The sequence below is a fragment of the Bos grunniens genome, chromosome 8 (genome assembly GCF_055505025.1).
Source record: "Bos grunniens cultivar Pamir isolate PY7600 chromosome 8, Bosgru_T2T1.0, whole genome shotgun sequence".
Lineage (NCBI taxonomy): Eukaryota > Metazoa > Chordata > Mammalia > Artiodactyla > Bovidae > Bos > Bos grunniens.
In genome coordinates, this window is record NC_141172.1 from 40,318,370 (window position 1) to 40,345,381 (window position 27,012).

The 27,012-nt window shown below is 41.4% G+C and overlaps 1 long non-coding RNA gene across 2 annotated transcripts in view; it reads left to right on the forward strand.

Moving 5' to 3' along the window:
* The first annotated feature begins 2,322 nt into the window (after positions 1 to 2,322).
* LOC147366957 (uncharacterized) overlaps positions 2,323 to 27,012 on the forward strand; it is a 343,959-nt gene continuing 319,269 nt past the window's right edge. For both annotated transcript variants that reach the window (XR_015169635.1, XR_015169636.1), the window contains exons 1-2: positions 2,323 to 2,434; positions 2,662 to 2,777. This is a non-coding gene — a long non-coding RNA (uncharacterized LOC147366957). The remainder of the gene's footprint in view (positions 2,435 to 2,661; positions 2,778 to 27,012) is intronic.

The following is a 27,012-nucleotide window of genomic DNA, read 5'->3' on the forward strand; positions in this document are numbered from 1 at the left end:
ATGCCTATTGCTGAAGTGGACAGAGAAAGCTGCAAAAACAGTAATGAGAAATTGTGGCCCATGCGCTCTTGTTTTTAGGGAAGTTAATTCTTTCTTAGGGGAAATGATTAGTTCTTCTGCCTGATACGTGCAACACTTATGTGGAAGGTGATAGAAACCTGGTAAGGTTATGGGAATCATCTGACTTTGTGCTCTTGATGACTAGAATTAAGCATAGTGAATAATTTAGATATTTCAAATGACTTCCAGATGCTTGAAAACAAGACTTCCCTTTTACATAGAAATCCTCTTGCATTTAAAACTCATGTTCTTAATAAGCCTTCAGTAAAGACACTTACTGCTGTTACATTCAACAGTACACGGTGATAGAATAAACATGATTTATAAAGACCTTCCTAACAGCAAGGAAGTGCCTTTGAGGGACTGAACATGTCTTGGGTTTTATTTTTTCTTGCCAAATCAACTATTCTGTCCTATCTATTGTTTAACGCTTAAGTCTAGTTCTAAATGTAGATCTGTTGGAACCCACTATATTGATATCTGCATGTGATACAACCTGGTGGACGTGAGTTTTGGTCTGGCTGGCATCTCTTTGGGGGTTCCCCCCTCCCACATTTCACAGCCATCCTCCCTAGGTAGGCTGAACCCATCATGACCCGCTTTAACCAGTTGCATGTGACCCAAGTCTCCCAAATGACACTGAGCAACTAAGCACAGTACTCTTTTTAATAAATTGCATCAAATCAGAATCTGGCATGAGACCAGAAACAGCATTTAGAGCTCTGGGGCTTCTGAGACAGCTTGTGAGAGATGGTCCGCCTTTCCCTGGGGTCTCAAGCTCCTTACGCAGGCAGGCAGCACCACCAGGCTGTAGTTACATTTCATCAATTCTAAAAATGCACTCTCCACCCCGGCTCATGCCACCTCTCTGCCCACCCGCCGGGGGGGGGGGGGGGGGGGGGGGGGTGGGGTGTGTGTGTGTGTGTGTGTGTGTGTGTGTGTGTGTGTGTGTGTGTGTGTGTGTGTGTGTGTGTGTGTGTGTGTGTGTGTGTGTGTGTGTGTGTGTGTGTGTGTGTGTGTGTGTGTGTGTGTGTGTGTGTGTGTGTGTGTGTGTGTGTGTGTGTGTGTGTGTGTGTGTGTGTGTGTGTGTGTGTGTGTCTCCATGGGATTTCCCAGGCAGGAATACTGGAGTGGATTGCCGTTTCTAACCCTCATCTCCTGTGTCCACTGCATTGCAGGTGGATTCTTTACTTCTGAGCCACCAGGGAAGCCCATCGAACATACATTTTAACAAATCTGAAAGTATGCACCTTATAGTCAGTGGCATCTCAGTCTGGTCATTTTCTTAACATCAAGGTGGTGTTACAGTTGGTAAAAAACCGAATCCATCTTTTCCTCTCTTTTTAATGAGCCTGATTTCTTTCCTGTGGCAGCTTTTTATCTCTCTCAGAACTTCATTGCCGAACTCCTAGGTGTCTCCTGCCATATATTTACACGAAAATAATAACTCCTTTGCAAAATGAACATCACGTAAAATTAGAGGTGGTAGAGGACAGTGTTAGGAGTGCTGGCCTAGCTAGAGTCATGTTGTGATGTGAAGCCTGGCTACTAACTGGCTTCCATTTCCTCATTTGTAAAAAGATGATACACACTTCAGTTCAGTCTCTCAGTTGTGTCCAACTCTTTGCAACCCCATGGACTACAACACGCCAGGCCTCCCTGTCCATACCAACTCCTGGAGCTTACTCAAACTCATGTCCATCGAGTTGGTGATGCCATCCAGCAATCTCATCCTCTGGCATCCCCTTCTCCTCCTGCCCTCAATCTTTCCCAGCATCAGGGTCTTTTCACTTCACTGGGTCACTATGAGGCTTAAGTTGAGTCTATATGTGAAAAGGATGGAGAACTGGGCCTGAATACACAGTAGGCCTCACACTTGGCCAGGCTTCCTAGTGGAAGAATCATGGGAGGCTTGGACAAGGCCGGAAAGGCTGCTGTAGTCACACAGCTGTGACTTGGAAGTCAAATAGTAAGTTCCCATTTTTGAGGGTTTTTTTTTTCTTTTTTTTTTAACATCAAACATTTTAGCAACCCTTGCCCCAAAACGCAATATTACATTTGTTCTTTTGAGTTTGTATTGGGTAAGAAATCACCTAAGAAGGCCCATGAATTCATCACTTTTAAATACAGATTTTTACAATTTAAAACAGCTGAGTGCCTTTGAAAGGCTCTTACTGCGTTAGTAGCTAATGCTTGGGGCAAGGTAGTGTTTGCAGGCCCCCAGCTTTTCTTCTGCCTGCAGGTTAGGAAGCAAAGGTGAAAGCACTCATCCCAAATTGGCTCCTTTTCAAATGCAAATAACCCTGGTAGGAACAGCACCTCCAGCTGCTGCCTGTGATCAACACCTTCCTTCAGAGTCTATCAGCTTGTTCAGGTAGAATGCTGGGAGCTAGGCTGGTTGAAGAGGGAGTTTGTTTCCTTGGGAAGGACTGGGGTAGTTTGAGGTCATTCCCCAGGGCCAGGAAGTCTAGAACCGCAGAGAAGTGCAGGGTTTCAACTTGGGTAGTGGTCTAGGCATCCAGAGGTGGGTGTGAGTCGGCACCTGGAGACCCAGTGGGTTAACTCCAGGTGATTGTTTTTTTTTTTTTTTTTAACATGAAGTTTCACTGCAAATGGGAGGGGGTTTTGAGTGCCTTACCACAGTGAAAAGCACTTGGAGTTTGCTTACAGAAGACCTGGCTTGGAAGCTCCACCCTGACTCTTGACCAGGAATGTGGGTAAGTCACAATCTAGAAATTTCTCTGTTCTTAAATTTGTGAAAACAGAGTTCAGTTGCTCAGTCACATCCAAGTCTTTGTGACCCCATGGACTGTAGCACGCCATGCTTCCCTATCCATCACCAACTCCCAGAGCTTGCTCAAACTCATGTCCATCAAGTTGGTGATGCCATCCAACCATCTCATCCTCTGTCGTCCCCTTCTCCTCCTGACTTCAATCTTTCCCAGCATCAGGGTCTTTTCAAATGAGTCAGTTCTTTGTATCAGGTGGCCAAAGTATTGGAGTTGCAGCTTCAGCATCAGTCCTTCCAATGAATATCCAGGACTGATTTCTTTTAAGATTGGTTTGATCTCCTTACAGTCCAAGGGACTTTCAAGAGTTTTCTCGAACACCACAGTTCAAAAGCATCAATTCTTCGGCGCTCAACTTTCTTTATAGTCCAGAAAACAGAGATAGTACCTGAAAATTTCAGAGGATTGAACTCAGAATCCAACAAGATCATGTATGTGATGGTGCCCATTAGATACTCCTCGCCTTGTTTGGTTCCCAAGTGCAGCGGTTGCAGTGTGCCAGAGACTCGGCCAGAGGTGCTGGCTGGACGGAGGGGAGAAAGAGGGTCGGTAGTTCACGGGAATAATGTTGGGTGGTTTACCTGGAAGGAGCTCCCAGCCCTCCTCCACCATGGTTGTGGTGGGACAGGCAGGCCTGTGCTGATTTCCGTTGTACTGTGACTTTACAGTTCAACAAGTCCTACATTTGGAATTAGGTGAGATCTCAGCAAAATGCTTTTGAGGGCTGGCCTAAAAATCAGTATAATTACAGTTGAATGAAAAGGGCGTTGGATAGATGTGTGGCTGGTGGTTTGGGGATGGGACCCTTCGAGTCCCGGTTTAGCCCTGAGATGCCTTGGGAGCAGCAGTGTGGTAGGAGGTGGGGGCAGAGAGAAGGGACTCTTGACCAGCCAGCCACCTGGGCTCCAATGAGAGCAACTCCACTTAAGAGTTTGGTTTCTTTTTGTAACCAGGTTCTGCTGTTAAAAGCCAAAAATCCACTGATAGTGTCATCTCCAGCGTCCCTTCTGGATGAAGGGGTCCATGATTGCCTAATTGCTGTCACCTGAACTGTGTCCTCGATCCCGTATGCAGTCAGCAAGCAGGGCCAGATGGGAGGCAGTAGGCTGCAAGCAGATTTCCTGTGAAACCAGCAAGGTTTAAACCTCAGGGCCCCATGCTTGCTGGGCATTCCAAAAAGCCTGCTACCTCATTTTGCCTTTGTAATTTAAGTTTTTTCTTAAGGAGAGATCCTGAATTATACAAGCTTTCGGCCTTATGAATCTTGGATCCTCCCTTGTGTTAGACCCAAGCTTCTTTTTTTTTTTTTTTCATGTTCTATTTATTTATTTTTTTAAATTTTATTTTATTTTTAAACTTTACATAATTGTATTAGTTTTGCCAAATATCAAAATGAGTCTGCCACAGGTATACATGTTTTCCCCATCCTGAACCCTCCTCCTTTCTCCCTCCCCATACCATCCCTCTGGGTCGTCCCAGTGCTCTAGCCCCAAGCATCCAGTGCATCGAACTGGACTGGCAACTCGTTTCATACATGATATTTTACATGTTTCAATGCCATTCTCCCAAATCTTCCCACCCTCTCCCTCTCCCACAGAGTCCATAAGACTGTTCTATACATCAGTGTCTCTTTTGCTGTCTCGTACACAGGGTTATTGTTACTATCTTTCTAAATTCCATATATATGCGTTAGTATACTGTATTGGTGTTTTTCTTTCTGGCTTACTTCACTCTGTATAATAGGCTCCAGTTTCATCCACCTCATTAGAACTGATTCAAATGTATTCTTTTTAATGGCTGAGTAATACTCCATTGTGTATATGTACCACCGCTTTCTTATCCATTCATCTGCTGATGGACATCTAGGTTGCTTCCATGTCCTGGCTATTATAAACAGTGCTGCGATGAACATTGGGGTACACGTGTCTCTTTCCCTTCTGGTTTCCTCAGTGTGTATGCCCAGCAGTGGGATTGCTGGATCATAAGGCAGTTCTATTTCCAGTTTTTTAAGGAATCTCCACACTGTTCTCCATAGTGGCTGTACTAGTTTGCATTCCCACCAACAGTGTAAGAGAGTTCCCTTTTCTCCACACCCTCTCCAGCATTTATTGCTTGTAGACTTTTGGATGGCAGCCATTCTGACTGGTGTGAAATGGTACCTCATAGTGGTTTTGATTTGCATTTCTCTGATAATGAGTGATGTTGAGCATCTTTTCATGTGTTTGTTAGCCATCTGAGTGTCTTCTTTGGATAAATGTCTATTTAGTTCTTTGGCCCATTTTTTGATTGGGTCATTTATTTTTCTGGAGTTGAGCTGTAGGAGTTGCTTGTATATTTTTGAGATTAGTTAGACCCAAGCTTCTTAAAGTAAAGACATTACTGCAGACCCATCCTAGTGAACTGAAAGACTAGCCATTAGGAATGGGGTGGAGGTTGCTTTGCAAGCTTAACCTTAAGTGATGGCAAAAACTAGTGCTGTATTATTCTGCTAATGAAGAATGGATATAAAATATTATTACTCATCTCCACCAACACTTGTCAGGGTAGCATAGCTTTGACGCTAAGCCACGCATACTCTGTAACAATTCCCCGTAGAATACTATCATACAATGTAGTTAATACAGTGCCTGGATGTGAAATTTACTCTTAGTTATACTTATTATCATTAAGTGATTAGTCGAGATGGACAACTAGTTTCCTATCTTGTTACCTCAGACATAGCATCCAAGTTCTTGGCTGGATGGACTGTGTCCAACTCAAAAACATTTCCTGCCTTCTTCATAGAAAAGTTTTTGCCAGTGAGATGTAAGAGTCAATGCCGTACTCATTCAGGAAATCACATTAAAGGAGAAAGAATGCCCTCCTCTGGTCTTTTCTGTTACTCCTTTGAACTCAGATGTGATGGCTGGAGCTAAAGCAGCTATACTGGAGCACATAGGCAAGGTTTTTTACCCTGTAAGTGAAGATGTGTGAGCAGAAGGGAGCCTGTGTCCTTGAAGTTGCTATACTAGCCTTGGACTGCAGCTCTCACTCTTATAAAGGCAAGGTTCTCACATCATGTGGATGGCTTGTTAAAACTGGATTTGTAGGCCCTATCCCAAATGTCTGATTCAGGAGATAATGATTTGGAGCCCCAGAGTCTACATTTTTTTTTAAGTTCCCAGTTGACATGAATTATGCTGGCCCCAGGTTCATGTTTTGAAAACTAAGGTTTTATGTGTTGAGGGAAATAAACTTCTCTTGTTTAAGCCGCTATTTGGGGCTATTTTGTTATTAAAGTGAATCTTATTTAACTTTAGTAACTAATGCTTCTTACTCTGCTGAGTGAAAGAGCAGGAACATGATTAAAATGCCACTTAAAGTGAAGCAGAGATTAGATAAATTACAAATGGAATTTTTGCCCTCTGCATCTGTCAAATGAGTACTGGGCACCTACTATGAGCTAAGCATATGCAAAAATAACTAAGACATGGTTTGATGCTCATGTGGAATTTCACTGAATCAGACTCATAACTAGTGTGTGCAAGAGACTGATGAACAGAGCCAGTGATTCCCCATCAGTCTGGGCACCTACTGGGCACCTACTATGAGCTAAGCATATGCAAAAATAACTAAGACATGGTTTGATGCTCATGTGGAATTTCACTGAATCAGACTCATAACTAGTGTGTGCAAGAGACTGATGAACAGAGCCAGTGATTCCCCATCAGTCTGGAAATGGGGAGGGGCACAGGACTGGAGAGAGGGGTCCTTACAGACCATTGAATGCAGTGGTAGTCTACCTGCATGTTGGAATTCCAAGAAGCTTTAAAATACTGATGCTGGGAACCCATCTCCAGGGATTCTGATTTAATTGATCTGGAGTGGGGCTTGGGTATTGAATTGTTGAAAGTTCTTGTGATTCTAATGTGAATCCTAGGTTGAAAAAGATTGATCTCAACTGGTCCAGATGCCTGGCTGGCCCTGGAAACATGCCTGAGGCCAGGTACAAGGCCAGGTTAATTTTCTTTTGCTGGTGAATAGAATTGTCGGTGACACAGGATGGATGGTTCTGTTAGCATACGTTTACTTCCAGCCCAGTGACAGAGAACTTGCTGTAGCTCATCAGTTCCCCTAACAAGATTTTCCTTGGTGACAGCAAAACAGATCATTTTAATTAGTAGTAGATAATGAGTTTAAGTGGCATTGAAGTAGTTCCAAAATCTCCCTTAACTGCCCTAAATAACATCATACAGGAGGTACTCTGGGATTTATTGTTGAAATATCTGTAGTAAGGACACAGCGGACAAGTCCACTTATGTGAGATTATTCTCCCTGGTTTTACCTTGAACATATAGTCGCTTAGAACCAGAAGCTGTCAGAGCTGCAGAGATTGAAATATCTTCTGAGGTCCTCATCCCTTATCTGGTGTGTGTATCCCCTTGACCCCGTGAGGTGCCTGTGACCTGCTGGTAACAGGGAGTTCTTTCTCAGTCTCCTCCACTCAGAAAGTCCTTCCTTACACTCAGCTAAGAAGGTCCCCTGTAACTTCTCTTGATCTCAATTCTACCTCCTGGGAATTCACTCCCTGCACCCCCATTGCTGGGGGACAAAGGCATCTCTGGGGGCACAGTAAGGGATTTGAATAGCCATTGTGTATGGGATGAATACTACCCCTGTTGGCCTGTGACTGAAGGCGCTGGGAAAAGAACGCATTGTCCTTTCCACCCCGAGAGAGCTTGCAAGCAAATTTCCTTCCCTCTAAATGTCTGTGAAATGGCCAGTGGATATTCTTGATTCTCATATCTCTCAAAGAAAAATCTCGCCAACCTTTTAAGCCATTAGGTGTGCGCATCTTCTTAACCATGGTGCTAGTGGTCTCTGGGGTAATCTTCTGATTTAGAAAGATCTCTGCTTTCCTTCCTTAACTGGCCAGACCTCACTTGGACAAGCTGTTCCATCACCAGATCTGAGCTGCTCTCTGGTAACCTGAGTCAGAAACATAAAATTGCACCAGCCAGAGACTCTCTGGGTCCAGTTTTCTTGCATCTTTTAAATATAAATTTCATAATGCAACAGATTATTGCCTAATGGCTTTTCTGTGTGCCAAGATGAAAGTATTAATTTTGTTTAGTCTGTAGTTAAAAAGTAGAATTTGGGGTTTTGGCGTTATTATTGTTAGAGGTACTGTACAGTCACACCCCACATTTTAAGTTCTGATTGCTCCAATGCCAGCTGGAGTACTGCCATGTACTTTTGACACTAATCACCCAGAGTTAGTGACACATCTGTAGACTTAAGGGCATGGGCCCCAACAAGACCACCCTTCAGGTGCTACCCACACTGCTGACCACTGGCTACAAATTCAGAAGTTTCCACAACCCCTGAGCTTCAGTAATTCACTAGAAGACTCACAAAACTCAGGAAAGCACCACACTGGGAGTACAGTTTTTTGGGGAAAGGATACAAATCAGGCCTGGTCCAATGAAGAGATGCTTTGGGCGAGTAGGGGGTGAGTCTCAAATGTGCTCCTCCTGGTGGAACACCACTCAGTGCATCAATGTATTTTCAACTCCGGGAATTACACTAGCTGATCTCTAGAGTCTTTAGTGGGCGTGATAGATAGAATCGGACTTTCCTGGTGGCTCAGCTGGTAAAGAATCCACCTACAATGCGGGAGACCTGGGTTCAATCCCTGGATTGGGAAGATCCCTGGAGAAAGGAATGGCTACCCATTCCAGTAGTTTTGCTGGGAATTCCATAGACAGAGGAGCCTGGCAGGCTACGGTCCATGAGGTTGCAAAGAGTTGGGCACGACAGAGCAACTTTCACTCACTAGCCAGTGACTGGGTTAAAGGATATCCTATGATCCAGTTCTGTTCAATGAGAGCGGAAAAGAGAGTCTTAGGTGGAATCAGTGGCTATGGGTTTGGGCTTAATCTGCAGTCACCCTTCCCTTCCTGGAAGCTGGGCTGGCTCCAGGTCCCCAGAGTCTCATCATATGGTCTTTCTGGTAACCGGCCCCCATCCTGACTCATCTCTTAGCATAAACTCAGGTGTGACCCAAGAATTTCAAATAAAATGATACTCCTATTACTTGGGGAATTCTAAGGAGTTAAAGCCTTTCTCCCAGGAACCAGGGACAAAGGCCAGTCAATTTTTTTATTACACAGCAGGATGATTGAACTAAATGTGCTTGTAGAGGAGTGGGAGGGAAGAGTGAGGTGCTATCAACAGGGTATCCACTGTTACACTTAATCAGTATGTGCCCAAAATGAATGTGAATAAGAGACTTGAGTCAGTCATGGTTCTATTGGGTCCCTACACACTTCTCAGGGGTTTTTTTCATGCTAGAGCTTAAAAGACTGTGTGCTTTATTATATTGTACATTAAAAAACATTTTTATTGGAGTATAGTTACTTTACAATGTTGTATTTTCTGCTGTACAACAAATTGAATCAGCTATACGCATACATATATCCCCTCTTTTTAGGGTTTTCATCCCATTTAGGTCACCACAGATCACTGTGTAGAGTTCCCTGTACTATACAGGAGGTTCTCGTTAGTTAATCTGTTTTATATATAGTAGTGTATATGTCAATCCCAGTCTCTCAATTTGCCCCACCCCCTGGGTTCCCTCTTGATAGCCATACGTTTGTTGTCTAAGTATGTGTCTCTGTTCCTGCTTTGTGAATAAGTTTATCTCTACCATTTTTTCTAATTCCACATATATACATTAATATACAATATTTGTTTTTCTCTTTCTGACTTCACTCTGTGTGACAGTATCTAGGTCCATCCACATCTCTGCAAATGGCACAATTTCATTCCTTTTTGTAGCTGAGTAATATTCCATTGTATATATGTACCACACCTTGTTTATCCACTCCTCTGTCGGTGGACACTTAGGTTGCTTCCATGTCCTGGCTATTGCAAATAGTAGTTATGAATATTGGGGTACATGTATCTTTTGGAATTATAATTTTGCATTGTACACTTATATATACATATCACACATATAAACTTATGATCTATATTAACCATTCTATATAGGTAATTTTCGAGGTTGGCTACATGTGATTTTTGCCTTACTGACTTTAACCTCCATGTAAAATGCTGTCCCATTATGCAGCATACCAAGCAGGCTGTTCGGTACCTTTCCAGATGTTTGGTCATCCAAGTTCTGCATGAGCATTTCTGGTGACAAAGAGTTCCCTGATTTGAGTCAGCCCATCCAGTTGTTGGGCAGCCTTCATGGTTAGAGAGTAGTTTCTTATATTGAACCAAATCTGTTCCTGGTCCTGCAACTCTGCCCTCCAGAGTCACATGAGAACATGCTGGGTTAGAAGAGGACTTTGAGCACTTGAAGACAGAGATCCCTGTATGCTCCTAAGTCTGCTTTCCTCCAAAGCAAACATTCTCTGATTTCTTCAGCCGTTGTTAACACATTTTTCTACATATTAATACATGGTTTTAGGACTTTCTTGTGAATATTCAATGTCTCTTGTAAAATGCAATGTTGAGAACTGAATACAATACTCCGAGTAGTAGTTAAATAATTATAGAATAGCTCTTACAATTCTTGAATTGACACTCTATGCTCATTGATTCTTTCATCCTGAGATTATTTTTTTTAACTGGATTATAATTCCTCAGTCTTTCTTGCATTTAGTGGCTACACATTTTTGGATGCCCAGCATCCGGCTCTCTTTCTTCTGATAGCTCCTGATTTGGCCAGCCACTTCAGCATTTTCAATCTCTATACCCAGATATAGGAAAATAACCCAGGACTGAACAATCAAAGTGCTCTATTCCCTTCATCAAAGTGAGTGGGTCTTTTGTTTAAATTATTGAGGAAAAGGGGCTCTCTTTCCACTGGCATTGCAATGCCAGAATGATAAAAGCCTTGAGTTACTACTGAATGAAGCCAACATGGAGGAAAGCTGAGCAAAGGGAGGTCAGCAGAGGGGGGAGACTAAGTCTTTGTGACATCATTTGAGCAGGTGTCCAACTCCACCCAAGGCTCCAACGTGGACTTTCTAATTCCTTAAACTTGCTGGGGAGTTTTGTTTGTTTGTTTAAAGCAATTTTAGCTCTAGTCAAATGAATCCTGACTATATATCATTTTCTGTTCAGAGGTGTGGTAGTAAATGTTTAACAACAAGTTCTTCTTGGGAGGGAAAGGGAGGGCCCTGATTTACAGTGCTTGCTAGTTTTCCATAGTTTAAATACCCCACCACGACCAATTACAAGCTAATGTGTCAGCCTGTTCACAAATTTTCTAAAAACTTAATGATCTGTGCCCATAAACCAACACACTACAGCTTCTATATCTTTACTTGAGTTATTAATAAAAATTTTGATCAAAACAAGCCAAAGATCAAGCTTAGAAGTCAACGAGGGAACTCTCTTCTGTTGTCCCAGTTGTCATGGAAACATCAGTCAACACTCTGGGCAAGGCCAACAAGCTACAGATTTAAATCTTCTTGCTAACATTTCAACCCATGTTTCTACTTTGTCCACTTTCATGAGAAAATGTCAGAAATTTTGCAATTGGCAAGTCCTCTACATTCTTGCTTTGTCAGTCATTGCAAGAAGTGAAATCACCTTGTCATGACTTGCTGAAATGACCCATGCTGCAACCTGAAGATCATCATTTTCCATTCTAAATGACAAGTTCAGTCCAGTTCAGTCACTCAGTAATGTCTAACTCTCTGTGGCTCCATGGACTGCAGCACCCCAGGCCTCCCTGTCCATCACCAACCCCTGGAGTTTACTCAAACTCATCTCTATTGAGTCGGTGATGCCATCCAACCATCTTATCCTCTGTTGTCCCCTTCTCCTCCTGCCTTCAATCTTTCCCAGCATCAGGGTCTTTTCAAATGAGTCAGTTCTTCACATCAGGTGGCTGAAGTATTGGAGCTTCAGCATCAGTCCTTCCAATAAACACCCAGGACTGATATCCTTTAGGAGACTGGTTGGATCTCCTTGCAATCCAATAGACTCTCAAGAATCTTCTCCAACACCACAGTTCAAAAGCATCAATTCTTCAGCACTCAGCTTTCTTACAGTCCAATTCTCACATCTGTACATGACTACTGGAAAAACCATAGCCTTGACTAGATGGACCTTTATTGACAAAGTAATGTCTCTGCTTTTTAATATGCTGTCTAGGTTGGTCATAACTTTTCCTCCAAGGAGTAAGTGTCTTTTAATTTCATGGCTGCAATCACCATCTGCAGTGATTTTGGAGCCCCAAAAAATAAAGTCAGTCACTGTTTCCATTGTTTCCCCATCTATTTGCCATGAAGTGATGGGGCCGGATGCCATGATCTTAGTTTTTTGAATGTTGAGCTTTAAGCCAACTTTTTCACTCTCCTCTTTCACTTTCATCAAGAAGCTCTTTAGTTCTTCTTCACTTTCTGCCATAAGGGTGGTGTCATCTGCATATCTGCTGCTGCTGCTGCTGCTGTGTTGCTTCCATCACCTCCACTAGCTTTGTTCGTAGTGATACTTCCTAAGGCCCACTTGACTTCACATTCCAGGATGTCTGGCTCTAGGTGAGTGATCACATCATCATGATTATCTGAGTCATGAAGATATTTTTTGTACAGTTCTTTTGTGTATTCTTGCCACCTCTTCTTAATATCTTCTGTTAGGACTGTACCACTTCTGTCCTTTATTGAGCCCATCTTTGCATGAAATGTTCCCTTGGTATCTCTAATTTTCTTGAAGAGATCTCTACTCTTTCCCGTTCTATCGTTTTCCTCTATTTCTTAGCACTGATTGCTGAGGCTATCTTTCTTATATCTCCTTGCTATTCTTTGGAGCTCTGCATTCAGATAGGTATATCTTTCCTTTTCTCCTTTGCTTTTCACTTCCCTTTTTTCACAGCTATTTGTAAGTCCTCCTCAGACAGCCATTTTGCTTTTTTGCATTTCTTTTTCTTGGGGATGGTCTTGATTCCTGTTTCCTGTACAATGTCACAAACCTCCATCCATAGTTCATCAGGCATCATGGAGGTGATGGAATTCCAGTTGAGCTATTTCAAATCCTGAAAGATGATGCTGTGAAAGTGCTGCACTCATTATGTCAGCAAATTTAGAAAACTCAGCAGTGGCCACAGGACTGGAAAAGGTCAGTTTTCATTCCAATCCCAAAGAAAGGCAATGCCAAAGAAGGTGCAAACTACCACACAATTGCACTCATCTCACATGCTCGTAAAGTAATGCTCAAAATTCTCCAAGCCAGCTTCAGCAATCCATGAACTGTTAACTTCCAGATGTTCAAGCTGGTTTTAGAAAAGGCAGAGGAGCCAAAGATCAAATTGCCAACATCTGCTGGATCATGGAAAAAGCAAGAGAGTTCCAGAAAAACATCTATTTCTGCTTTATTGACTATGCCAAAGCCTTTGACTGTGTGGATCACAATAGACTGTGGAAAATTCTGAAAGAGATGGGAATACCAGACCACCTGACCTGCCTCTTGAGAAGCCTGTATGCAGGTCAAGAAGCAACAGTTAGAACTGGACATGGAACAACAGACTGGTTCCACATAGGAAAAGGAGTACATCAAGGCTGCATATTGTCACCCTGCTTATTGAACTTATATGCAGAGTACATCATGAGAAACGCTGGGCTGGAAGAAGCACAAGCTGGAATCAAGATTGCCGGGAGAAATGTCAGTAACCTCAGATATGCAGATGACACCACCCTTATGGCAGAAAGTGAAGAACTAAAGAGCTTCTTGATGAAAGTGAAAGAGGAAAGTGAAAAAGTTGGCTTAAAGCTCAACATTTAAAAAACTAAGATCATGGCATCCAGTCCCATCACTTCATGGGAAATACATGGGGAAACAGTGACTGACTTTATTTTTGGGGGCTCCAAAATCACTGCAGATAGTGACTGCAGCCATGAAATTAAAAGACACTTACTACTTGGAAGGAAAGTTATGACCAACCTAGACAGCATATTCAAAAGCAGAGACATTACTTTGTCAACAAAGGTCCGTCTAGTCAAGGCTATGGTTTTTCCAGTTGTCATGTATGGATGTGAGAGTTGGACTATAAAGAAAGCCGAGTGCTGAAGAATTGATGCTTTTGAACTGTGGTGTTGAAGAAGACTCTTGAGAGTCCCTTGAACTGCAAAGAGATCCAACCAGTCCATCCTAAAGGAGATCAGTCATGAGTGTTCATTGGAAGGACTGATGTTGAAGCTGAAACTCCAATCCTTTGGCCACCTGATGTGAAGAGCTGACTCATTTGAGAAGACCCTGATGCTAGGAAAGATTGAGGGCAGGAGGAGAAGGGGACGACAGAGGATGAGATGATTGGATGGCATCACTGACTCAGTGGACATGCATTTGGGTAAACTCCAGGAGTTGGTGATGGACAGGGAGGCCTGGCGTGCTGTGGTTCATGGGATCGCCAAGAGTGGGACACGAGTGAGTGACTGAACTGAATTGTTTCTGGAATCTGTCCTTCTCCCCACTTGGAAAACTTGAACATGATCTGTGTCCAGTCTTCACTTTCACAGATTATTTTGGGTGTATGCCTTGGGTGAAATCAGAAATAACTAGAGTTGGAATTTTGTCTAACCTCTGTTATTTTTATTTCTGTAATTTTGCCAACATCTATTTTCCCTCCAAAAGATCTGCAGTTTCTTATTGGTGTATAGGCCTGCCTTATGTAAAGAAACTAGAGTTCTTTTCTCATCTATTCTCCAGTCTTGATGTGTGTCTCTCTTAATACTGTTTGCTGTGACCTTTTGGATAAGAAGTGTACTTCTACGGATAGAATTTTGGTTCTCTGTTTTTGTCTCAGCCTCATGCCTTTCACTGTGTCTATTTTAGGTCCGTGGATTTCCAACTAAGTCTACACCCTCTTCACATTTCATATGACCTTTCTTCTACTAAGTATTTCTTTTCATGGAGTCCTCAGCCCACCAGATTTCCTTGACACTTGTAAGACTGTAGTTCCCTCAGATTAAAATCCACATTTGCTATGGTCATTCCTTGTTTTTTGTAAATCGGTATGAAGACATGCGAGGTCATCAGTACCATAGCTGAACCTGTCCTCTGGTTTCCTAGTGGGAATGATTGCCATTTTATCTAGTTGTTTTTCTCTGATGCCTTCATCTTTCAGTTTAAAGAATCCTCTTTCAAGTTAGATATCATGAGTTGGCAGGTACAAGCTTCCTGCTCCCATGGTGATCTGATAACCACATCCCTGGCCAGGGACTCAGGATTCTCAGGGCTTTACTATGGCCTTCACAGCTGGTATCCTGTTCCTGAACATCATCTACACAGCCAGAACTTCACTTCCCAAATCCTCTTTACTCCAGCTGCCCCCGGGGGAAAAGGACAGCAAAGTAAGACCTATGCAACCAAGTCCTCAGCTGTCAAAGCAAGACCTATGCAATCATTAGCGGAGAATATCAGCTGTGACAGTCGAGAGGAAGTCTTTGTTCTTGGGGCTCTAGTCCCACCTTGGCTAGTCACTGACACTGTGACCTTGGACAAGCCACTTTAAGACCTCTGGGCTCTTTTTTTTATTATTTTATTTTATAGGTAGAACTAGTTGCCTGTTATAGGTAGTTGCCTGGGGTGCCTATAGCTCAGGGTTATCTTCAGAGTGAAATAAGATGGTATATGTGAAAGTGTTTGTGAACTGAGCATTTCACACAAGTGAGCTTCTGTTATTTACATGACCAAGGCTTCTTGTGAAATACAGGATGTGAAACTGAACCAGATTTGTGAAACTTCAACATACTAGTTGAGATACTAGTCCACTAGTATCAGGAGGTCTTATTTCACTAATACAACATCACAGTGGAAGGAGAAACAAGACTAATCTATCTGCTGTACTCTCTAATCTTCCTTTGATCTTAGCTGATATCTCTACTAGCAGAGGCACTCAGCTATACACAAAGCACAGAACTTTAAGACTAGCAGAATTGATGTCACTTTTAGGTCTAAATAAAACAGCACCCTCTGATAAGTACTGCAATTAACTACTTTGCTATCACTTTTAACAAAATTTCTTCCCATTCCTGACCCCTGGGGAGAGGAGGCAGGGGAAAGATAAAAATCCTGGTTTGTTTTCATATTGGTAATTTAATGTCAGTAATTTACAACTGATAAAGTTAATTGCTGCACTTACCAACATGGGTTGGTTAGAATGTTCATGTAGACTCCATGGGTTACTCATAAAGTCTCAAGGAACGGAGAGATGCCTTTTTTCCAAGCTTGAGTCAACAAGTGATAGACTTTCTATCATGTGAACATTTAATGTCTTGAAATCGAGTGTGAGAGCCCGTCGGAAGGTTCATGCACAGACTAGAAGGCTCTGTGATGTGTTGCTTTGTTTAGCTGTGGCAGTTTCCACAAATACTCAAATTAATTTTTAACTATTCATGCTAAATTTCCAGACTCCGCATGTTTTTTTCCCCCTAGTTCAGCAATATAGCTATGGTCAGTGGTGTTGAACTTTGGGAAAGTTGAATTCTCACTTATGTTCAATCAGAGACACCTTCAGTCTGGCAATTTGAAGAAAGGGCCACGAATGAAAGCCACCCAGATACTCTGAGATCAGAGCAGTGGTGTGTCTCCCTTTCACCCACTACCCCAACCCTGCCTCATTCGAGAGATGCCCTGAAGTCAGAAGCTCTCTCCAGCAAATAACCGTGAATGTCTGTTTGGCCTCCCCGACCCCCGCCTTCCCCTGCAAAGAGCAGCCACAGAAGTCCTGGGCACTCTGACATACCTTGGCTAATCAAGACTCGAAAGTGGTCCTTTTAGTACTAGGGTCACTTGAAACAAACAGCATCCCCCTTCCCAGTCCAACCTGAGATGAGAAACTCAAGAGCAACAAACTCAGTCTACTCTAGGAGCTTCAGAGGCAGCTGAAAAGATGTGATGGGCACTGGAGATGAAGGCAGCATATAGACGTGTGAGTGGCACAACCTCAGTAGGTGAACAACAAAAAAACCATCTTTCCATCTTGGCAACCTGTACTGGAATCCTAAAACCTTCAAGGCAAACTTCACATTTATGCAGATAAAAAATCTGAGCCCCAGAGAAAGGATCTAGCCCAAGATATTCCAGCAAGTTCTCATTGGAGGTGAGGATTATCATCAGGTTTCTTCTCTCCAGACCAGTTCTCATTCTCCCATGGGATTTTACAGCAGGGAATAAGGAAAATGAAAGAAACAGGAATGGCTTCATTTTGATTGTTGAAGAATTATAATTTGAAGCTTATGAAAAGATGCAGGAATCAAACTCTTCACCAAGATTCACCAATTGTTTATATTTGCCCCATGTTCTCATTTTTGTCTATATGTTTGCCTATGTGTATTTTGGAATCATTTTGAGAGTAAGTTAGAGATAAATCCCTTTATCCCTAAATACTTTGGTATATACATCTTTCCTTAGACAAAGACATTTTTTCACATAATCATAGTGTTGTCATTTAGTTGCTAAGTCATATCTGACTCTTTGCAACCCCGTGGACCGTAGCACACCAGGCTCCTCCATCCTTCACTATCTCCCAGAGTTTGCTTACATTGATGTCCACTGAGTTGGTGATGCTATCTAACCATTTTCTCCTCTGTCACCACCTTCTCCTGTTGCCTTCAGTCTTTCCCAGTATGAGAGTCTTTTCCAATGAGTTGGCTGTTCGCCTCAGGTGGCTAAAGTACTGGAGCTTCATCTTTAGCATCAGTCTTTCCAATAAATATTCAGGGTTGATTTCCTTTAGGATTGATTTGTTTGATCTCCATGCAGCCCAAGTGACTTGAGTCTACTCTAGCTCCACAATTTGAAGCATCAATTCTTCAGCACTCAGCCTTCTTTATGGTCCATCTCTCACATCTGTGCATAACTAACTGGAATAAAACATAACTTTAACTATACAGACCTTTGTCAGCAAAGCAATGTCTCTGCTTTTTAATACACTGCCTAGGTTTGTCATAGCCTTCCTTGGGAGCAAGCATCTTTTAATTTCATGGCTGCAGTCACCATCTACAGTGATTTTGGAGCCCAAGAAAAGAAGATCTATAACTGCTTCTGTTTTTTTCCCTTCTATTTGCCATGAAGTTATGGCACCAGATGCCGTGATCTTACTTTTTTGAATGTTGAGTTTTAAGCCAGCTTTTTCACTCTCCTCTTTCACCTTTGTCAAGAGGCTCTCTAGTTCCTCTTCACTTTCTGCCAGTAAGGTGGTATCATCTGAGTTTTTGGTATTTTTCCTGGCAATCTTGATTCTAGCTTGTGCTTCATCCAGCCCAGCAGTTCACATGATGTACCCTGCATAAAAATTAAATAAGCAGGGTGGCAATATACAGCCTTGATGTACTTCTTTCCCAATTTGGAACCAGTCCGTTGTTCCATGTCTGGTTCTAACTATTGCTTCTTGAGGTGTGTCAGGAGACATGTTAGGTGATCTGGTATTCCCATCTCTTTAAGAGTTTTCCAGAGTTTGTTGTGATCCTCACAGTCAAAGGCTTTGGTGTAGTAAACAAAACAGAAGTAGATGTTTTTCTGGAATTCTCTTGCTTTCTCTATGATCCAGTGAACGTTGGCAATTTGATCTCTGGTTCCCCTGCCTTTTCTAAACTCAACTTGTACATCTGGAAGTTCTCAGATCACATACTGCTGAAGCCTAGCTTAAAGGATTTTGAGCATAACATTGCTAGAATGTGAAATGAGCACAATTGTGAGCACTCATTTGAACCCATATTAGTTAGAACATTCTTTGGCATTGTCCTTCTTTGATATTGGAGTGAAAACTGACCTTTTCCAGTCCTGTGACCACTGCTGAGTTTTCCAAATATGCTGGCAGATTGAATGCAGCACTTTGCAGCATCCTCTTTTAGGATTTGACATAGCTCAGCTGGAATTCCACCACCTCCACTATCTTTATTCTTCGTAATGCTCCCTAAGGCCCACTTGACTTCACATTCCAGGATGTCTGACTCTAGGTAAGTGACCGTACCATCGTGGTTATTCTGGTCATTTAGACCTCTTTTGTACGGTTCTTCTGTGTATTCTTGTGACCTCTTAATCTTTTTTGCTCCTGTTAGGTCCTTAATGTTTCTGTCCTTTATCATGCCCATCCTTACATGAAATGTCCCTTGATATTTCCAGTTGTTTTTTTTTTTTTTTGCAGAGATCTGTAGTCTTTCCCATTCTATTGCTTTCCTCTGTTTCTTTGCATTGTTCATTGAGGAAGGCCTTATCTCCTTGTTATTGTCTGGAACTCTGCATTCAGTTAAATATCTCTCTCTTCCTTCTTTGCCTTTCCCTTTTCTTCCTTCCTCAGCTATTTGTTAATCCCTCTCAGACAACCATTTTGTGTTCTTGCATTTCTTTTTCTTGGAGATGTTTTTGATCACTTTCTCCTGTATGATGTTACGAACCTCCATCCATAAGTTCTTCAGGCACTCTACCAGATCTAATCCCTTGAATCTATCCCTATCGTCTACTGTATAATCATACATACACAGAAGTCGCTCAGTCGTGTCCAACTCTTTGCAACCCCATGGATTGTAGCCCACCAGGCTCCTTGGTCCATGGGATTTTCCAGGCATGAATACTGGAGTCGGTTGCCGTTTCCTTCTCCAACTGTATAATCATAAGTGATTTGATTTAGGTCATACCTGAATGGCCTAGTGATTTTTCCCTGCTTTCTTCAATTTAAGCCTAAATTTTGCAATAAGGAGCTCATGATCTGAACCACAGTCAGCTTCAGGCCTTGTTTTTGCTGACTGTATAGAGCCTCTCCTTCTTTGACTGAAAAGAATATAGTCAGTCTGATTTTAGTATTGACCATTTGGTGATGTTCATGTGCAGGGTCATCTCTTGTGTTATCAGAATAGGTTGTTTACTATGACAAGTGTGTTCTCTTTACAAAACTCTGTTAGCTTTTGCCCTGTTTCATTTTGTGCTCCAAGACCAAACTTGCTTGTCACTCCAGGTATTTCTTGACTTCCTAGTTTTGCATTAGAGTCCCCAGTGATGAAAAGGACATCTTTTTTTATGTTACTTCTAGAAGGTCTCATAGGTCTTCATGGAACTGCTCAGCTTCAGCTTCTTTGGCATTAATGGTTGGGGCATAGACTTGGATTAGTGTGATACTGAATGGTTTGCCTTGGAAACGAACGAAGAGCATTCTGTCATTTTTGAGATTTCATCCAAGTACTGCATTTTGGACTTTTTGTTCACTATGAGGGCTACTCCATTTCTTCTAAGGAACTCTTGCCCACAGTAGTAGATATAATGGTCATCTGAATTAAATTCGCCCATTCACATCCATTTTAGTTCACTGATTCCTAAAATGTCAATGCTCATTCTTGCTATCTCCAGCTTGACCCATGTCCAGTTTACCTTGATTCATGGACCTACCATTCCAGGTTCCTTTGCAGTAGTGGTCCTGGCAGCATCGGACTTTACCTTCACCACCAGACACATCCACAACTGAGAGTCATTTGTGCTTTGCCCCACCCACTTCATTCTTTCTGGAACTCTTAGTAATTGCCCTCCTCTCTTCCTCAGTAGCATATGAGACACCTTCTGACCTTCTGGTATCATATCTTTTTGCCTTTTCATAGTGTTCATGGGGTTGTCATAGCAAAAGTAATGGAGGGGTTTGCCATTCCCTCCTCCAGTGGACCATGTTTTGTCAAAACTCTCCAGTATGACACATCCATCTTGGGTGGCCCTGCACAGCATGACTCTTAGCTTCAATGAGTTATGCAAGCCCATTTGCCACAACAAGGCTGTGGTCCATGAAGGCGATAATTATAGTACAATTCTCAAAATCAGGAAATTTGACAGAGATGTAACACTATTTTCTAATCTACAGTCCATATTCCAATCTTGTCAATTATCCCAATAAAATCCTTTATGGCTTCTTTTTTTCAGTCCCTGATCTAGTCCAGAATCACATATGGTATTTATCTGTTATGCCTCTCTAATCTCCTTTAATCTGCTGTAGTTCTTCAGCATTCTTTTGCCATCATTGACTGTCACATTTTTTAAGAGCACAGAAGAGTTATTCCAGCCTGTCCCTGATTTGCCTGATTTAACCCAGAGTTTTCCATGTCCAGGCAGGAGTAGCACATAAATGATGTTGTGTCCCAGGAACATCAGGAGGCTTCTTCAGTGTGTCCTGTTTTTGGTGGTGTTAACTTTGAGCTACTACTTCTTCTTAGATTAGTAAGTGATTTGGAGGAATGCATGCTGAGACTATGTAAATACTCTGTTTCTTCTCGAACCTTTGCCCTTGGGTTCTGGCACCCACTGATGATTTTCTACTTCCACTGTTGGAAAAGTTGGTTCTTTAAGTATAGCCAGATAATATTTGAAATATTCCCTGTATTTTTCCTTCTGGGACTAAGGCCAAGGTTCAACACCTGCAGAGAAGGGTGGATGCTGGCGACCTTTCAGAACAGAGTAAAACTCTTGACTTGGTGTTCCAAAATGAGCTCTTGAAAGCCACAGCTTCCATCTTTGGAAACGCATTTTTACGGAAGAGAAATGTTCCTTCTTCCTCCTTCCCTGCTTTCATTCTCACTTCTTTTTATTTTAAAAGGTTGGCTTTGATCAGTAGCAAAGCCTAACCCTAGCGAATAACTAATTCAGGGAAGAAACTTCAATGGATGCTACAACCTCTTGGGGAATCGGCCATTTGCTTGATGCCAAGAATCTGCCTGCAATGCGGGAGACCAGGGATCAATCCTTGGGTTGGGAAGATCCCCTGGAGAAGGGCATGGCTATCCACTCAAGTATTCTTGCCTGGAAAATCCCCATGGACAGAGGAGCCTAGCAGGTTACAGTCTGTGGGGTTGCAAAGAGTTGGACGTGATTGTGAACTAAATACACACACACACACAAGGATTACATCTCAGATTGCTTATAGATTTCAAATAGAAGAATGAACCTTTGAAGGAGACGTCTTGCAGTTGTCACTTTATCCAAGTAATCAAAGCTAGTAGCAAGACAACCTGACATTAAATGCCTCCTCCTGTGATACTTTCTCACTGTATTTAAAATGAACATTACCTAAGAAGTATTTTTGCCAAGGTGGTTTGGTCTGCATCTTACCTAGTCTCTAGACTCAATTTCTAATTTATCAGAAATACATGGGAAAGAGGAGCTGGTTAAATAATATCACAAGAAAGCTATCAGACAAATTCGGAATGTGAATTTTTCCCCATAGCAAAATGTAAAGGCAAAGGGGTTGTGCTAGATAAAAATATACTAAAGAGACAAAACAACCAAGTGTATTGGTTAACCTTGATAGGATTCTGTTTTGGATTTGTTTGTTGAGCCATAAAATAGGTTATTGGCATACTTGGAAAAATTTGAATATGGCCTGGATATTAATGAGTTGTTGGAGTTGTGACTTAAGAAATCATTGTCAAAAAAAAAAAAAAAAAAAGAAATCATTGTCAAATTTCTCATTTGTGATAATGTTATGGTAATTATACATGAGAATTTATCTAGAGCACACATACCAAGATATTTAGAGGTGTTGAGTTATGACTAGGGGAAGACAGTTCTTAATCAATTTCTGCACAGTCTTGTGAGCAAAGACACTGACAGCTTTGGTGCCAAACAATCTTTCCAATGACATTTGACTAGCACACAGCCTTGGAAGATAGAGTGTCTCCAAGTCAAAGGGAAAGGTTTGTTTTTTTTAGAGTGTAGTGTAAAAAAAGCAGATTCTCCCTCTCAGGTGAAAGTTAAGGAAGTTTCCTTGCAGCCCATTAGAAAAGATCTGGGCTTCCTGAGGCTGGAGTTCTTCAGCTGTGACACAAACCTGTGTGTGCAGTACTTCTCCCCCCAAACCACTCTATTATCTCGCAGGGAACTGAGGGCAAGAGAAGCCAATGTGAGCAAGAAGCTCATGCCACTTGCTATGCTATGAGTAGTAAAGTCCTTTGTCTCTGACACCAAAATCTTGTGTCTTCTACCAACATCTATAAAACTATGGTTGTTAGCTTGCAGCCTGGGGAAAACTCCCTCATATCTGATGAAGGAATTGTATCTAAAATATACAAAGAACTAACACTTAAAACTCAATAATAAGAAACAAACAGCCCAATTAAAAAGTAAACAAAAGATCTAAAGACATTTCACCAAAAAAGATATACAGATGGTAAATACACATACGACAAAATGTTCCACATCATATGTCACTGGGGAAGTGCAAATTAAAACAACAAGAAAATACTACCATTTCTAGGAATACATGAAGGAGCTTCCCTAGTGGCGCAGCAGTAAAGAATCTGACTGCAATGCAGAAGCCACAGGAGATGCAGGTTCAATCCCTGGGTCAGGAAGATCCTCTGGAGAAGAAGATGGCAACCCACTCCAGGGTTCTTGCCTGGAGAATTCCATGAACAGAGGAGCCTGGTGGGCTACCGTCCATGGGGTCGCAAAGAGTTGGACACGACTAAAGCTACTTAGCATGCAGCATACTACTACATACCTATTGGGATGGCGGCAATTCAAAATACTGCACAACACCTAACTCTGGCAAGGATGTATAGAAATAGGAACTCACATTCATTGCTGGTAAGAATGCAAAATGATACGCTACTTTGGAAGACAATTTGTCAGAGGAGAGTGAGGGTAAGCCACTGCTACAGGTTCTTGAGAAGGACACCCACAGTCTTCTTACCTGATTGGGTTGAAGGGAGTGCGAAACCTCAGATAATTGACCTCTGTAGACAAAATTTCTATCTTCATTTCTAAGGATGTATTTGCGAGAGACTGCAAGAGTCTTAAGGAGCCCCAGGTATGGGACACTGGTCACAGCAAAATGGTAACAGCGGCAAGTTGAGGCAAGGAGAGCCTTTGATGACACTCCAGATCCGATGCCCTGTCGTGCTGCAGGGGACAGGTAGCAGCCAGGATGACTGTGGGCTGCTTGGGGGCCTTTGTGGCAGGCATGGGAAAGGCACAGAACAGCCTACATCCACCAGAGGCAGGATGTCCGAGGACAAGGGTTCCTGAACAGTGGATTCCTTAGGTTAGGGGATGAGGAGCAAAGAACAGATGGATGAGTTGCTTCAGTGAAAGGTGCCTTCAGAGAAACAACTATGGCCAGTTGCCCACCCTGCCCCCATCCACCACATCATGAAGTTACATAACCTCCTGTGTGCCTAGGTGCCACTTTAGGATGAGAGAGAGGAGGAGAATAATCCATACTTCCACATTTTCCCAACTAAGACTGGATTTAAATCAGAAGTGCACAAGTTACCTCAAACCAGTTAGCCAATACAGTGATAAAGGAAAGTTACATTTTTAGTTACATATTAGCTAGCCCAAATTGTGCAAAAAGATATTATATTTTTTTAAAACCCTGGACCAGCTTTTGGATTCTCATTGGGTCCAGCTTTCTGTGGCCCTCTAGTCAGCAAAATTCTTAAAATGGCTAAAATTTGAAATGATAAATGAATAAAATAAAATTTTATGCCTACTAATGTTAGTCTGAATAACTCTTATTGAGTAAATGTTTGTCCCCTCCAGTTTCATATGTTTAAGCCCTAAGCTCCATTGTGGCTATACTTGGAGAAAAGAAATATTAAAGTTAAATGAGGAGGTAAGGTTGGGGCCCTGGTCTGATAGGATCAGTGTCTTTATAAGAAGACTTTAGATAAGGTATTTTGTTATAGTGGTCCAAGCAGACAAATACAGTAACTCAAAGCCATCTCTAATCTGATTCAGAGGCCTTAAGTATATATTTTTGAGGGAACAGCAAAGGGAGGATACCATATAACACAGCAACAAAACTAAAGTCTTCTTTTGTGTTTTTTCCATATTCAAAATTCTGCATCTCCTGGTAGGTCCCCAAATCTCTCTTCCTGTTTTAAACTGCACTAATCAATATGATATCGACCAGCCAGATGTGGCTTTTGAACACTTGAAATTTAGTAAGGCTGAGAACCTGATTTTTTAAAATTTAATTTAAAAACCAGAACAGTGTAAAGCATTTTGCCATTAGACACAAATGTATTGTTTCAGCAGGACGAAATTTAACTCTTACTTGTTGCATCACTTAATATATGATGTTTGTGGTGCGTGGGTGGGCACTTTTTCTGGTGTTACACATGCACATATCACTGACCTAGTCAGTGACAATGGACTGCTTCAGTTCAACCAGTTTTTTCCTATGTATTGATATAGTATGATTTTTTAACATTTTATGCAGACAACATGAGCTATAGTCATTCCCATGTAAAATCATTTTTCTAATTAGAATAATACATATAAACAAAATTTTAAATTTAAAATAAAGATGTACTACTGATACAAAATTGAAAGGACCCCTGGAGAAGGCAATGGCAGCCCACTCCAGTGTTCTTGCCTGGGAAATCCCATGGACGGAGAAGCCTGGTGGGCTACAGTCCATGGTGTCACAAAAGAGTCAGACACAACTTAGCAAATAAACAACAACCGTAACGATAAATACAAGAATTGCAAGGCTCCGGCATCAACACTTCTTTTAACTTTTGTCTTCTGTCTCTGGAGCACTTTTATATGTGCTATGGTCATTTTATCATTTGAGTTGGATGTTGCACTTGTGCAAAACCCTTGTTTGGATTGTGTAAATCTGAAAAATACCATAACAGTTGTCAAAAGAAAAATTAATCTGTGATCCCGAACTGAAGATAATCTGGAGAATTAGTACATTCATCACATAAAGTGAAATATGTTATTATACTCTGACCACCTTAAATAATCTAAGTGTTTTTATGCCTTTCTCCATTGCACTTTCGTGCTGTTCATTTGACTATGGAATCCTGTTTCTTGGTCTTGAAGTCATTTTTGAGATAAAATTGAAATGTTTTCTTCTCTGTTCCAGATGTTTGCAATAATGTGTGACTGACTTAAATTCTAACAATAAAAAGATACTTTCTCACAGGGGAAAAAATACTGAATGGAGACAGAGAAACTAGTACTATGATGTCTTAATTGGTTTAGGCTGCTATAACAAAAAATACTGCACGAGATGGCTTAAACAGTCAAATTATTTGTCACAGTTCTGGAAGCTGCTAAGTCCATGATCAAGGTGCCAGCAGATTTGGTGTCCATAGATGACCAGCTTTCTGGTTCATGTTCACATATGACAGAAGGGGCAAAGGAAATCTCTGGGTTCCCTTTTAGAAGGGCACTAATTTCATTCATGAGGCCTAATCACCTCCCAAAGCCCCCATCTTCAAATACCATCACACTGGGGATTAGGTTTCAAAGTCTAAATTTCAATAGCATATACTAGAAGAGTTTTTTTAAAAGACTGGAAGGAGGTATGTTGCAAATTTCACAAAGAATGGCAGTTGCAATTTGCTACAGCAGAACAAAATGAAAAGGATGTTTGTTGTGTAAAAAGAGACATGTTAAGCCAATAATAGTGAAATTTCCTCTTACGAGTCAAAGAAAAAAAACCCTTACAGTATTAGTTATCTGAAATCAAAATTAAATGTTCAAAATGTTTTTTAATAATTTTTAACAGGATTTGAACTTGTAACTTTGAACTCTTGCGTGTGCACATAAACATATACACAAATATTTTTAGGTGGAGAAATGGTTAAAAAAATATTTGTTATAGAAACTTTGTTAGGAAATTATGAGAAGCCAAAAAATACTTTATAAAAGTTAAAAGATCTTGAATTAAACAAAGAATTGTTCAAAGAATTCAAGACCTTTTTAATAATATCAAAGCTCAATTAATTTATAATTTGAAAAATGGCAAGTACTTTTCTTTAGTTTTAAATGAATCATACGCTATAAATGATACTGCCCAATTGTACTTTGGGTTCATTCTGTGTCAAAGGACTTTCAGATTTGTGGAGAAACATCAATTTGTAACTTAAAAGTTTATGGTATAGGTATTTTTAAAGAAGACTCTCTCCTGTAGACAACATATGTAGGGGTCTTGTTTTTGTATCCATTCAGCCAGTCTTTGTCTTTTGGTTGGGGCATTCAACCCATTTACGTTTAAGGTAATTACTGATAAGTATGATCCCATTGCCATTTACTTTATTGTTTGGGGTTCAAATTTATACACCATTTTTGTGTTTCCTGTCTAGAGAATATCCTTTAGTATTTGTTGGAGAGCTGGTTTGGTGGTGCAGAATTCTCTCAGCTTTTGCTTGTCTGAGAAGCTTTTGATTTCTCC